This window comes from Sus scrofa, chromosome 15, assembly GCF_000003025.6.
Source record: "Sus scrofa isolate TJ Tabasco breed Duroc chromosome 15, Sscrofa11.1, whole genome shotgun sequence".
In the NCBI taxonomy this organism is placed as follows: Eukaryota; Metazoa; Chordata; class Mammalia; order Artiodactyla; family Suidae; genus Sus; species Sus scrofa.
In genome coordinates this window covers 45,230,326-45,245,427 of record NC_010457.5, presented here as the reverse complement: position 1 = coordinate 45,245,427, position 15,102 = coordinate 45,230,326, and the positions used below count along the sequence as shown (strand labels likewise).

The 15,102-nt window shown below is 40.7% G+C and overlaps 1 protein-coding gene across 10 annotated transcripts in view; it reads right to left on the bottom strand.

Annotated features, from left to right (window-relative positions):
• STOX2 (storkhead box 2) overlaps positions 1 to 15,102 on the bottom strand; it is a 217,359-nt gene that overhangs the window by 55,734 nt on the left and 146,523 nt on the right. The window contains exon 1 of one of the 10 annotated variants that reach the window (XM_021075616.1): positions 2,472 to 4,689. The exons of the other annotated variants lie outside the window; for them this stretch is intronic. The gene's annotated coding sequence lies outside the window, so the exon portion shown is untranslated. Of the gene's footprint in view, positions 1 to 2,471; positions 4,690 to 15,102 lie in introns of those variants that run through there. 10 annotated transcript variants of the gene reach the window in all.

Sequence of the window (15,102 nt, the reverse complement as noted above, 5' to 3'; positions counted from 1 at the left end):
TCTACTTTATAACTATGGTGGGTTTGTGATTTGTTGGTAAAGAGCGAAATTTTAAAGAAAAGTAATTTTTAAATCTCTTGAATCCCTAGAGTTATCTAAAAGTACCTTTTCCCCGTCCCCAGGGTTGTATTTTTGAAAACGTTACAAACCATTGGTATTATCAATGACACGTTATTTTTGAGCCCAGCCCTCTGCTAAGCCCCTAGCTTCATTTGATAATAGTAGGGATGCAAGCGAGGCCCTGCAATACTGTATCTGTCATTAGTCTCTAAGCATCAGGCTTCACATCAATCAGAAGTCATTTACTGTGGAGCCTGTCACAGGATATAATGACTCAAGTTCATTGGGACTTGCCATGCCTCCTCTTCAAGAGGGCTTTCGAACTAGTATAAAAAGACTGTGAAACAGTAAATTAAACAGCAAGTTTCATTTCATCTTTAACATGTTAATTTTGCATGGTAAAGGCTCTAAAATGACTTAATAATGAAGGTTTTGCAATATCGTAATCTGATCCACAGAGACAGACTCAATCACCTACATAAAAGAGATTCGAATGTTACTCCTTGATGAAGGGAAACAAGTCAGCATAGAAAAGCCTTCTCAGAGGATTAATAAACAGGATTTCCAAATTTTAAAGTAAGGATCTCTTATGGCCCAAAAGATAACGAAGGTAACAAATCCTGCCAGTAACAATTGGACTGTATTACAGAGTATCTGATTCTAGGAAAACTTGGAATCATAAATAAATCAGAAAACTGTTCAAATTAGCAAGGCATGCCGGAGATTTGAAGTCACACAAGTGACTTATCCCCAAAGAAATGAAGGTAACAGAATATCAAATTTTTCTTAGAGAAAAAGTACCTATCCTATCAACAGGTGGATTTTTCTAGCGTGCCTGACGGGGTCACTGCATCCTGCTTTGTTTTAGACAAAGGACTCTGGCCTTCTTCCAGGGCCTCCTCATTTATGGAGTAAGTGCAGGCTGTTTGGCCCCAGGCATTTGTGCCACTAGACAGAATCAACATGTTGGTGAAAAGTCACAACCCAGGATCCTATTGGCACTGCAAGTATTTTGAACCAAATTATTTAAAACCTAGATATACTATCACATTTATTTATCCTTGGCTCTATTTATAAGAAGTCTTTGTTTACTAGTCTTTGTAAACAAAGGCTGAGAAACCACACAGATGAGTAAAATTAAAGCCGGCTGTCAATTCGTTAAAAGAACGAAGGAAAGCGTGGTTTGCAGCAAGACCAGATCCTGGCTCCTGCTGCATGGCCTCGGATTCCGTGAACTGTGATGGCTGGGCTGCAGAATTATCCGGTTTCAACCACATGCCCGTGGCCTGACCTCAAATAAAGCAAGGTAGCTGGCAGAGTTCACTGCATTATGTAGCAGCAGAAACCATTTGTTACGTTAAGGTGTTTTTACTCTTTTTTTTAAAATCCATTTAAAGGCTTATAAATTTTTATGAACTCTTTGTGAGGTAAATACAGCAGGGTGGCAATATGACAGCTGAATGAGTTCTGTCCACAAGCCAGCTTCCCCTGCTTTCCATTTGTGACAAGATGGACCAGGTCGTCCACTTGGCTTCCCCCTTGCTATACCTATGGCATCTGGAGACACAGCCCTAACCTCTCCAGGCCACTAGGTTACTGTGTACGGATGTGATAAAACATCCTCTAATCACTCGAAAAAACCCTGGCGAGAATCCAAGTCATAGCATCATCGAGGGCTGGAGTTAGGGCTTAGGATTTTAGCTCATGGTCTCTGTCATATCAGCACCTTGATGTATTTGCTTCACAGACCGGCCATAAACAGTTCTAGATCTTCTGCATCCATAAATTCGGCTTCCCTTTAGAGCTTTAAGTTTCAACTGTTAAACCATTGTTCGGCTTATCACTGTGAAACAGTCAGGTATTATGTTCAATTAATTAAAAAAAAAACTACATAAGATCAATATTAGGATATAAACCAGCCAACTTCAAGAAATCTAAAAGGAACTTCACCTCCCTGACCAAGCAAAACCAACATTCTTTACAAGCGCCTTTATATTTACTAAAAGATTTATCATAAATAAAAGACTTTTAAAAGTAATCAACATCAAAATAGTCTCTAGAAAGGAACAAGTTTGCTTACCCAACACAAATGCCCTTTAATACATCATTTATCCATCAGTAGATATGGCCACTGATGCCAGCAATCAAAAGAAATGTTGACTCTAAGCAGAATGACTAATATGGAGGGTTATCTCTTTTTTTAGAATACGCTTGAGATTCTATAGGCAACATACCCACGTGGTAAGTTATCTATAATATACACATGCACATATAAAAGAATGAATAAAAGCAGCTGTAAAACTTCTTAACATGTTGTAGTCAGTAATGAACGCAAATAGGAATGAAAACACTCGAGACTGCAGTCTTTTGGAGGCAGGAGCTCATAAACCCCAAAGATTCAGAAGCATTACCTCATTGCAGCCTTGAGACAAGCTGAGCATTCACTGTAGGTCTTACCCAGCATTCCCTGGTTCACACAAAGACAACAGAGGCGTGACCAATCACATTGTGGCTAGCAGGCACTGTTTCAAAGCCCTCTCCCAATATTACCCATTGACATGCTCGCTGGCAGCCTGCTGAACTTGTCGTCATGGCAACACATCCCAGCTGCTCACCGAGCCTTGTTATATTACTTTCCCTTTTCACCACTCACTTAGCTAATTAAAAATTTAGGACTATGTTTTTGCATGTTGGATGCAAACTGAAACAATGCAGGGTCCTTTTTTCTCCTCTCCCCTCTCCCACCCCCCCCACCCCCATGGAGCTTTTAAAAATGCTGGGAAAAGCGATTTGAAGGACACTCCCATGAAGTCCCAATATAACCAATCAATAGAGAGACTGCATGTAGCTTCAGCCAGATGGAATTTGTCGCTAAACCTAGTCTGCAGCAAAAGCAAAACCGAACCGTGTACATCGCATAGGATGGTCTTTCTGTTTCGAAAAAGACAAGCCAATTCTGCAAAGATGATTTATGTTGAGATGCGCGCATTATCCTTGGTCAAAAATGTTCTTAAAATATATATATAGTTTTAATTTAACATGATTCTGATTTAAAGCAGCCTTTTACCCATAATTCCACAATGCAAGCAGGGTAAATAAATAAATATAGCACAGAGGAAAATATCCTGTAAAAAACTGCCAATATGGCAAGTGCCAGAAGAGGTTTTCAGCAAAAAGCAAGCCTGAGAACCTGCCATATGTTTTAGATTTGACCCCCAAAACGTACCACTGCTGGGGCAGGATAAAAACAGCAGTTCTGCAGTTGAAAACCCATGGAAAGAAAAATGCCAGCTTTTGTTTACCAAAGCTCAGAGACATAAATTAAACCTCCCAAACTCAGAGATGATGGTTCCTCACACAGACAGCCTTTTAAAAACTCTCCTTATATCGCCAGTTACGCCTCATCACTAGGGCTGATGCCAAAAGCATTCTAAGGATTCTACGGTAAAAAATTTCCCTTGCTATTTCAGTGCTCCACTTAACATATTTAATCAAGTAGAAAGAACATTAAAATGTGAAACTACGTTCATTGTGAAGAAGCAGAGATAATACACATGAAAGTGGTTTTGAAAACCCAAGGGTTATAGTTTATAGGAAAAGTCTGCACTAATTTCAATTAAATGGAAAAATTGAGATACCAGCATCAGGCCTAGAGAGGGGGCTTGATTTTCTGCTTCCTGCCAGGCAGGTCTCCTCATTTCTCTGTCTGAAGTCATCCAGCACTGCCTGACTTAGAGCATTCAGCCCACAAGCACCAGGAAGCCCAGAATCAGACAGGCAGGCCATACCTTCTCCAGTACTGCCCACATCTCTGAATTTTCAGGTCTACCGACAATTACCACGGAAAAGAAGTCCCACCCACTGAGATGGTTAGAAAGAGAAACCTCAAACAAGCCGCAGAGAATTCTAATTTGTCTGGGAGGGATGCGGGAAGAATGCCAGCTGCTGGGAACATGAGGAGGGATGACTGGCAGAGCCATTCTGGGTATCAAAGGTAAATATTGTTTCGTTTTTCCCTGACTTCTAGCTCTAAGTAACCAACAGATGGGACATCTATGATGAGGCTCTGGGTTAAACATGGTAGACTGTAAACAGCAGCTCCCGACTCCCACTAAAATGACAGCAAGAGGAATAAAAAAGAAGAGAATGAGTGAGAAGACGAAAGCAGATGAAGTCCTCAAATAATTTTGGAAGCTGGACAAGCAGATGGATGAGAGGTAGATGAATAAAGAGAGTGAAGAAAGTTTAAATATAATACAAGAGGAAAAGCAAACCACGGATGGTGGTGTGGGTGTCGTGATTCTGAAACAACTTTGTGTGTATGGTGAGACTGAGAAAATTTGTAAATATATTGTGTGAGAAGGAATACACAAATATGCACGGGGGAAAGGAGAGAAAGAGCTCTGTGGGGTGTGTGTGTGTGTGTGTGTGTGTGTGTGTGTGTGTGTGTGTGTGTTTCTTCTCCTAGCTCTGTCCACTGAAAATCTCTAGAAGTAATGCTACCCCAGTAGCAATGAGCCCACCTGCTCTTCATGATCTTGGGTTTTATTTTTTCATTTCACTTCATTTCACTTGTTTCATTATATTTTTGCATTTTAGGGCCGCACATGCAGTATATGGAAGTTCCCAGGCTAGAGGTCGAATTGGAGCTACAGCTGCCGGCCTATACCACAGCCACAGTAATATGGGATCCAATCCATGTCTGTAACCTACACCACAGTTCACAGCAACGCTGGATCCTTAGCCCACTGAGCAAGGCCAGGGATCAAACCTGCATCCCACTGCACCACAACAGGAACTCCTGATATTGGGTTTTAAGTACTATTCCCCACTAAAGGTAAAAAGGAGAAATGATTGACTCCAGATCTGAGGCAGGAAAAGCTTAAGTGTACCAGGAACATCTTTTTGTGCCAGAAAGCAAGAAAAGGGTCAAAAACTGATGAGGACCACCTTAGAAGACTCAGGGACCAGATTGAAGGGTTTTCCACAGCTAAATAGGGAACAAATTGAGCATCGAATAGCATGTATGCAAGACTATAACACATTGAATAAAAAAAGAATCCATGAGTTCACCGTTAAAACAAACAAACAAACAAACAAACAAAAACAGAACCCTCCTATGCTGCTGGTAGGAATGTAAACTGGTACAACCACTATGGAAAACAGTATGGAGGTTCCTCAGAAAACTAAATACAGAACTACCATGTGATCCAGCAATCCCACTCCTGGACATATATTCAGGACAAAACTTTCATTCAAAAAGATACACGTGCTCCTATGTTCATTGCAGCACTATTCACAATAGCCAAGAGATGGAGACGACCCAAAGGTCCATCACAGAGAAATGGATTAAGAAGATGTGGTACATGGAGTTCCCGTTGTGGCTCAGTGGAAACGAGTCTGAGGATTCATGAGGATTCAGGTTCAATCCCTGACCTCCCTCAGTCAGTTGGGGATCTGGCATTGCCGTGAGCTGTGGTGTGATCTCAGACATGGCTCAGATATGGCATGCTGTGGCCTTGGTGTAGGCCAGCAGCTGTAGCTCCAATTTGACCCCTGGCCTGGGAACTTCCATATGCTGTAGGTGCAGCCCTAAAAAGAAAAAGAAAAAAAAAAAGATAAGGTACATATACATAATGGAATACTACTCAGCCATAAAAAATTACAAAATAATGCCATTTGCAGCAATGTGAATGCAACTAGAGATTCTCATACTAAGTGAAGTTAAGTCAGAAAGAGAAAGACAAATACCATATGATATTACTTATATGCAGAATCTAAAATATGGCACAGACAAACCCATCTACAGAACAGAAACAGTCTCACAGACATGGAGAACAGACTTGTGGTTGCCAAGGCGGGGAGGGGGATGAACTGGGATTTTGGGGTTAATAGAAGCAAACTATTATATTTAGAATGGATAAGCAATGAGTTCCTGCTGTATAGCACAGGGAACTACATCCAATCACTTGTGATAGAATATGATAGAAGACAATATGAGAAAAAGAATATGTGTGTGTGTGTATGACTGGGTAACTTTGCTGTACAGCAGAAATTGATAGAACACTGTAAATCAACTATAAATAAGAATTTTTTAAAAAAATTACAAGATGTGCAGAAAAGGATAGTTCTTAAAAAAACACAAGTGAATGCCAATTCATAACTTTAGAAGAAATTATAGAACTAGAATTTGCATTTGTAACCATCAGTGTAATAAAAGTGATACATGCAAAAACTATTGATGCCCATAAAGCCATAAAGTAAAAGAGTGTTGGAGATTCATGTAGTCTCAGAATACCAACAAATATTTAATTACAAAGAGGAAAAAACAAAGGACAAGCCAAGCTGACACCACTGTAACCAAATGATCAAAATGGGCATCATCAGTGAGACAAAGAGCCAGCGTGCCACCTAATGCCATACACTGAAAAACACAACACAACCCATGAAGTACTACACCCCCCCAAAGATGTTTAATCTAAATTAATCATAAAGCAATAATCAGGCAAACTCAAATTGAGGAACACTCTGCAACACCACCAACCTATAATGTCTTAAAAGCCAAAAGGGAGGTAGAAAACTCTTCTAGATTAAAAGACTGAAGACATGCCACTAAATGCACAAATGATGACTGATGAGAGCTTAGAATTCAAAAATAAGATTAAAAAACAGCTATAGAGAACATTATTAGGATAATAGGAGACATTTATGAACTGTACACCAGATAAGAGTTTACAGCAATGATTCACTTTTGAATTTGATAATTCTAGTTTCACTATGAAAAAGAACATCCTTGTTCTTGGGAGATGAAATAATTTATGGGTAAAGTGTCATGATATTTGCAATGACTCTCTAATGGTACATAAGGTGGATTCACAATAGCTGGATGGGTGGACGGATGGATGGATGGACAGATAGAAGAAATGTGGCAAAATGTCAACAATTAGTAAATCTAGGTGAAGAATATACTGGTGTTCATATCATCTATTTTATCACTTTTATGTTACAAGAAATAAGTTAAAAGCTAGAGAGGGAAAAGAAACCTGGTATGTCCCTGGAATGCAGGTATTGCTTAAGGTGAGGTACGAAACAGACTTAAAAAAGGACTATTCTTTGCAAAACCTTATAAAGAACACTTGGGCACTCAGCCTCACTTCTCTATCAAATAGAGCTACCACTCGACCTTGGCAGACAACAAAAATTTTACATTCTGGAGAAGTCAAACCATTATAGCCTTTTGTTTTGTTTTGTTTCGCTAATGGCCATGCCCACAGCATATGGAAGTTCCCAGGCCAGGGATTGAACCCAAGCCACAGCAGTAACCTACATCACAGCTACAGCAATGCAGGACCCTTAACCTATTGTGCCAGGCTGGAGAATGAACCCACGCTGCCTGTTGAGCTACAGTGGGAACTCCCCAGATAGCTATTTGACTTAGGGACCCCAGGCACAGTTGAGGGGGATAAAAAGATACTGAATAAAATGGGCTGATGTGCACAGTGACATACCTCAGCTACTAGAATGCTGGCAGCCAGTCTAGAGACTGGAAGATGCTTCTGGGAAAACTGTCTACTCCAAGGTAAAAAACACTGTAGCCCCTTCAGTTCTCTCTTCAGGAGGGTCTGACAGAGGAGAACCCCTCTCCTCAGAAATTCAAAACCACATCACAGTGCTTCTAGAGATCAAAACACAACAAAAACTAGAAAGCAAACTAAAGAAATAGAGACAAGGCACAGAGCCCTCCCCCAAACCCCTAAAACTAATATTCCCAGCAGGCTTCTAGGGACGTGGCTCAGCCAAATAAGGAGGCAAATCAAGGAACAGGAAGACATGGAGCCTGGAAACCAGTGGATCTAACAAGGAATGGTGAGAAGAAAACTCCCAGTTAACAGGCGTTCCAGCCTAGAAAGCAGTCCAGAACAGAAGAGGACAGGATGCTCCCAAAGAAAAGTGTCTAAGAAAATAAGGGAATGGACACATTATTTGAAATACTAGAGCACTCTGAGAAATATACTAGTGAGTGTATGGCATACCTGGGAGAAAAAATTGAAGACAAATAGATAAAAAACTCTATGCAACTTAAAAAATAAAGACAATTAACAACTCCAGGCAAACCAAATGGTTATACAAAAAAAAGTAAACGTACTCATATACAAGATGTGGTGGTTTAAAACATAAAAGTTACATAGTCATCATAACATGAACACTGATTACTTATCTTTGCATGCCTATATAACTGCATTGGGAGGATAAGGTGATGGGAAGTGAATATATAAGGAAGCTAAATTTTTATTTACTTTATTTTTTAGATAAAAAATCTAAAATTAATAAACCAAGATACAGTATTATAAGCACATTATTTAGAAACTGAATGAATACCAAAGAAACAACTAAAAGAGTCTAAAGGGAAGTGGGAATTGGAAATGATAGGGGATGGATGACAGGTGATTTGCTATTTTTCATGATAGAGTCATCATTCAGTAACCATGACAGATTGGTTCCAGGACCCCTGTGATAGCAAATACTGGGATGCTCCAGTCCTTTATATAAAAGGCATAGCATTTGCATATAACATTTGTACTTCCTCCCATATACTTTAAATCACTTCTAGATCACTTGCAATGCCTAATACAACGTAAATGCTATGTAAATAGTTGTAAATACAATGTAAATGCTATGTAAATAGCTGCTAGTGCAAGGCAAATTCAAGTTGCTTTTTGGAACTTTCTGGAAATTTTTTTTCAAATATTGTCTATCAGTGGTTGTTTGAACCTACAGATGCAGAGCCTGTAGGTACGGGGACTGGCTGTACCAGATAGGAGTGTGTGTGCACACCTGCATGCGTGTGCACACACTTACTGCAACAGTTGTATTATTTCCGTTTTTAATCTAACCACATAATTACCTTTGTAAAAGTAAAATTTAAATTATAAAACAAAACAGTGATAAACAGCACAGGCCTAGGGCAGAAATCAATCCATTAGTCACACCTTTACCAAGTACCTACTATGGGCCCAGCACTTACCAGGTGTGTGACTTTGGGCAAGTTTCTAAACTCCTAGGGTGCTGGTTTCCTCATCTGTAAAAGGGATATAGTAATAATAATATGCATTTCATTAACCGTACACAGCACAGAAAAAAAGTCTCAATCAGGTCACCTATGACTCATCCTACAATGAGTGTGGTCCTGGGCTTGCCACTGGGGAACAACCTGAAGAAGAGACAGCCCCTGCCTCCTTCCTCTAGAGGGAGGAGTAAAGAGGGACTTACAATGCAAGGCCAAGAAGATGTAATGCCGCCTGGGGCAGGAAACACATTCCTGTACCCCACTTCCCCTCAGCACCCCATAAGAAAGATTAGCGTCCCCAGAGTAAATTCCAGAAAATACTTTAAAAAATGTTGTGTTTGAATCAGTCTAGGAAACACACTACACCCCCTCTGAGCAAGTCACCACTCATCTTAGCATATTTATGGCTCTAAGCATAATGAAAATAGCTTCTCTTTGTTTAATCCAGTATTTCTCAAAGCAATCTGACCATGGAACTCTTTTTTCATTCTACAAGCCTAAGTGTCACAAAATCAGTCCTCCATTTGCACATTCCAGGAGCCACTGCTATAGATTTTAAGACTGTTAGGATGGAGAAACTTTTTTTTTTCTTTTTTCTTTTTAGGGCTGCACCTGCAGCATACAGAAGTTTGAAGGCTAGGGATGGAATTGGAGCTGTACCTCTGGCCTGTGTCACAGCCACAGCAATGCCAGATGCCAGCTAATCTGCAACCTTCGCTACAGCTCTCATGGCAATGCCAGATCCTTAAGCCACTGAGAGAGGCCAGGGATAAAACCTGCATCCTCATAGATGCTAGTCAGGTTCTTAAGCCACTGAGTCACAACAGGAACTCCTGGAGATACTTTCAATATGCCTCTATTTCTTGGCCATTTAAATTCCCTTTGGTTTACCCCCAATTATTTTGAAAATTTTTTAAGTCTGCAAATTTTTTAAGTGGTGAAAATGTTACTTAATAGAAAACTCCCTAACTACATTACCTTTGTGAAAAGGAAACTACGACGTATTGAAGAGATCTATATATGCTTTTGAAAACGACCATATGGTTAATTTCAAATAATTCGGAACCAAGAAAAAGCTCCAATAATGTTTTAGAACAAAGGTTAAAAATCAGTAATAGATTCTTTATTCTGATGTTCAGAAGACCACTAGGAATCGTGGGTAATTTGTGAAATGGGACGAGTTATGGTTTTTAAGCCATCATAAGCCCTCCATTAAAATACCTTATTTAAAAAAAGGCACATGTGGGTTCTGCAGCAGTTTTCCTGTTTTGAAATATGCATGACTTGGATGATTTTCCGTTCACTCCCTCTCTTGCCTTTTGAGAAAACTCATAAATACATTCTTTCAGTGCTGAAGTTTTCTGAGACAGCGAGGCTGGGAATCCAGTGTTGCTTATCTCACAGAAAACAACGGCGCTTTAGTGAAGAAGAACTAAAACGGGTTAGCGCAAAAGCACTGGACAGTGCAAATGGTCCATCACCTATTTTTTAAAAACTGGAAGAGAGACAACCTTCCTCTGACTCACTGGTGGGAATCTCTGGGCAGAGGCTGCCATGGAATTTTCCTTTCTGTTCCTCTTCCGTGAACCGTGGCTCCAGACCTGTTGTCCATGATGAAGGAAAAGAGACTTTCTAATGTGTCTCAGGTGGCCACACACTCTCCTGATGTGACTTTCATCTGCTCCTCTTTGCTCTTCTTACTAAAACTGAAAGCTCTTTACTGTGGGGCATAGGATGCATTAGACTAGGATGCCAGCTAACATCTCTTGGCCTCCATTCTCTCTCTCTGCCCTGAGCTCCTGAAATCAGTCCTCTCTAGGCTTTGCACAGCTGTCGGTTTACTTGTGTGGTGTCCCCAGCACACTGAAAGCTCCTTGCAGGAACCAGGTCTGATATACTGTCTACTGCCTGCCCTTCCATCTCCTCAGCACAGAGTGAGCTTCTACAAAGTTGGCCTCATCAGGCCACCGGCCAATGACACCCTGTGGGCCCCAGCATCTTCTCCCCACCCTGCCTCCTACCACCCCCTCAGAAGCTCCAGCCACACTGGCCACCCCACTGTTTTCTGCTGCCCAACCCCCTCCACACCACTGCCCTGCCTGGGTCAGAGCCCCTGCTTCTAAATTTCCTTACAGCCTGCTTTGTTTCCTGCAAGTTCAATTCTCTCTCCTGCTAAACTGTAGGTCCATGAAAGCCCTCTGCTTGCCAGCAGACATCCTCAAACAAATCCCCAGCATCTAGACCTCCGTCAGGCCCCAGTGTCTCCATAAACATGTGCTAAGAATAGGAATAAATTCATTTCTAAGTGCCTTAGCCTGCCTAGAGAAGTAAAAGCTACAGGAATTCCAGCTTCAGCTACCCTTTCTATGAAATAACAATGTAATTCAATATGTGTAATGCAGTTAGCACATTAATCATATATAATAAAAATGCCATAAGGGTGAGAAGAGCATGCTTAAAATGAAAATTTTATGATTTTTTTTTTAGGGCCTCACTCACGGCATATGGAGGTTCCCAGGCTAGGGGTTGAATGGGAGCTGCAGCTGCTGGCCTACACCACAGCCACAGCAATGCCAGATCCAAGTGTGGCAGCTCATGGTGTTCAAATTTCTAAACAACTGAGAGGGGCCAAGGATCAAACCCGAGTCCTCATGGATACCAGTTGGGTTCATTACCGCTAAGCCACAATGGGAACGCTGAAAATTTTATGATTTTTATCAGGTTATCAGCTATCATTGGGAACCCTTAAATTCCTCAGAGGCACATGCACGATGAGAGAAAAATGGGGAAGAGTGACAAGGCTGCAGGTGGAGTGTAAATGCTGAACAAATGCAGCACATGTAAAAGCATAAAGTATAGAATATAATCTGGCTAAGTTTCTAAATTTATAAGACCCCCCCCCGCAGCCTGAAACAGCAATAGGAACTCAATAAAGGAATAGGATTTAAAATTATAAAAAATATTCAATGAAGATCTGAAATGAACTGATCTTAGAATGAAGTTACAGCAAAGCACAAACCCCAAAAATTAGGACGATAAGGACAGTTTCTTGGACTCAAAGATAGAGTAGAACAGAGGAAAATGATAACTCTGAGTTCCCAAGTTTAAAGAACAAATATCGTGATTCCTTTCAAAACTTGCCTATTTGAGCATTTAGTCACTTAGCTCCTGGGTTTTTACTAGTTGAGATCATTTCTGAGTTCTCCTTCTCTCCTTTCACGTTACATTTCTCCTTCTTCCTTTGGTGCCTGATCTTTACATCTGGTGAGTGGCTGTGAACACTGCCTCACCCTAACTCTGAAGCTAATAACTTCAATTTCCCTATAAGGACATTCAAAATAGCATGGAAACGCGAACACCACTACTGCAGTGAGTTAGCAGACATCACTGACATTATGTTTCTCCTGATCTTTAAGAATGAGTATCTTGGAGTTCCCGTTGTGGCACAGTGGAAACAAATCTGACTAGGAACCATGAGGCTGCAGGTTCGATCCCTGGCCTTGCTCAGTGAGTTAAGGATCTGGTGTTGCCATGAGCTGTGGTATAGGTCGCAGACACGGCTCGGATCTCGAGTTGCTGTGGCTCTGGTGTAGGCTGGCAGCTACAGCTCTGATTACACCGCTAGCCTGGGAACCTCCATATGCCCTGGGAGCAGCCCTAGAAAAGGCAAAAAGACAGGAAAAAAAAAAAAAAAGGAATGAGTATCTTCTTTCAGTCACAGATAGACTGGAAGCACCGAGAGGAAAGGATCTTAAGATTTACTGAGCACCGGCTGAGAACTAGGAACAGTATTTTACATGTTCTCTCAGGGAATCCTAAATTCAATGAGAGCCAGTAAGTTAGGTCTCATTATCTCCATTCTACAAACAAAGCATTAATAAGTTAATAGCTCATCCTAAGGCTACAAAGTCCCAAGAGCAATGGCCCTGGGAGAACCTGGGTCCCAGCCTCCTGATTATTCCCCCCAAACTATGCAGTAGCGTGGAGCTAGATTGGAAAACACCCCACGTGCCCATGTTGAAATGCTACAGATCAGTCTAAGGACAAATAATAAATGTGCAGCCTAAGAACAGTCTCTCCATCTGCTTTTACTTTTGAAAGAAAATAAAGCTCCATATGCATGTCAAGTGTCCCTCTCTACTTACCCTTACAACAGAGTCTTGTTATAAGAACTTAGGACAGCACAGAATCAAGTACAAAGCCAGCTAATTATAATTCAATGCACCAAGTGCTGTACAACTAGTGTGTACAAAATGGTGTTGTGTACACTATGCTCTGCCTGGGGTAACCCTGAAACATGCAACAGAAAAGGTGACAGCCAAGGAGGCTTCCAGAAGGAGTTTGAGGGGGAAAAGCATTTCAAAGAAAGAAAAGAGTGCTTGCAACACAAAAAGCAGAGCTAACATTAGTGAGTGCTGCGGAAAGTAGCATAATGTCTTTTTTATCAGAGGAAATCTTGGTTACTCCATTTTGCGCAAACGCCTTCCTGCCACCGCCCGCCTCTTTCCCTCTTTTCCCAGTAACAATTTGTTTCAAATTAGCCAACCAAGAAGAATGTGTGCCCTGACCTGACCAATGGGAAGGGGACAGGTACATCACCTGCGTTAGGCATAAATAGGGAGGGTCTTTTCTTCTTTGCGTGCACTTTTTGAGCACCTGCACCCTTCTGCAGAAGTAAAGACCCTTGTCGAGAGCTCCCCATGTTCGCATGTCTCATTTTTCGACACTGATGATCCGAGCCATGTCCCCAACAGTGCTGAAGCGTAAATCCTCACAACAACCCAGTAAAGTGGTACTATTATCAGGGACAGGAAAACAGAAGCATAAAGAAATTAAGCACAAAGGAATAAAGATATATGCATAAAGCATAAAGAAATAAAGGTATATGTGGATATATATAGTCCATGGATAACAGAATCACGCTGCTGTACACGTGAAACTAACACAGCATTGTGAATTGATTATACTCCAATATAAAATAAAAATTAAATAAAAAAGAAATTAAATAACGTAGACAGCCAGTGGAAGAGTTCTGAATATAACCAAAGGACTAAACAACAGGGCACATTTGGGGATGGGCATCCTACAGGAGGCCAAAGACAGACCCGCCCTACAAACCACAGGATTAATAAATGTTACTTGTTATTAAGTTGTTGCTATGTGCTTGGCATCTTTCGTACATAATCTCACTTAATCCTCACAACAATAATCTCTGAAGTAATCATTCTTAGAACAGCCATTTTACAATAGAGCCAATTAAGGCTAAGGAAAGGTGTATAATTTGCCTGAGGTCATATGGCAAATAAATGCTGGACTCAGACACTGAAATCAAGTTGGTCTGGCTATAAAGCCCATGATTGTAACCACTAGGCTATCTGCTACTTTATTAAACACTGAGAGGTCATTTGGAACAATTAAAAAGCATTTGTTTCCCTCGAACTCAGTGAATATCTCATATTTGTTTTAGAATGAGACCAGTTATACCTGGAAAATAATACTGCATTCTTACCCAAATCACTTACACCCTGAGAGCCCATTTGCATAGAAAATATTTTAAATTGTTCCATTTTTAAAAAACCGGAGTCCTAAGGGAGCTATGTAGCTACATTCAAAATGTATTATTCAGATTTAGAACATTAAGCATCTCATGACTGAAGCTTTTTAAAGAGCTTAAAGAAACACACTCTAAAAGGAGGATAAGGTGACTCTGGTTCTTAGCAAGGAGAGAGGAAATGATGCATCCTAGGAGAAAAAAAAAGGAATATTCTAAGCAAGGACAAGGGATCATTTCCAAGAGTCTTAGTCAGAACCTACACTGCAGAGCTTGCAGTTGCACTAAAATGGTGTGCTCTGGCTTCAGGGATGGAGAGCAACTTGGATGCACATGGTTTTCGTCATCCCTCTGCAACATTCCTAGCTTCCAAGAAAATCGAAACTTTCTGTTTTTACAAAACTTTTTCTCCCAAGAAATGCCA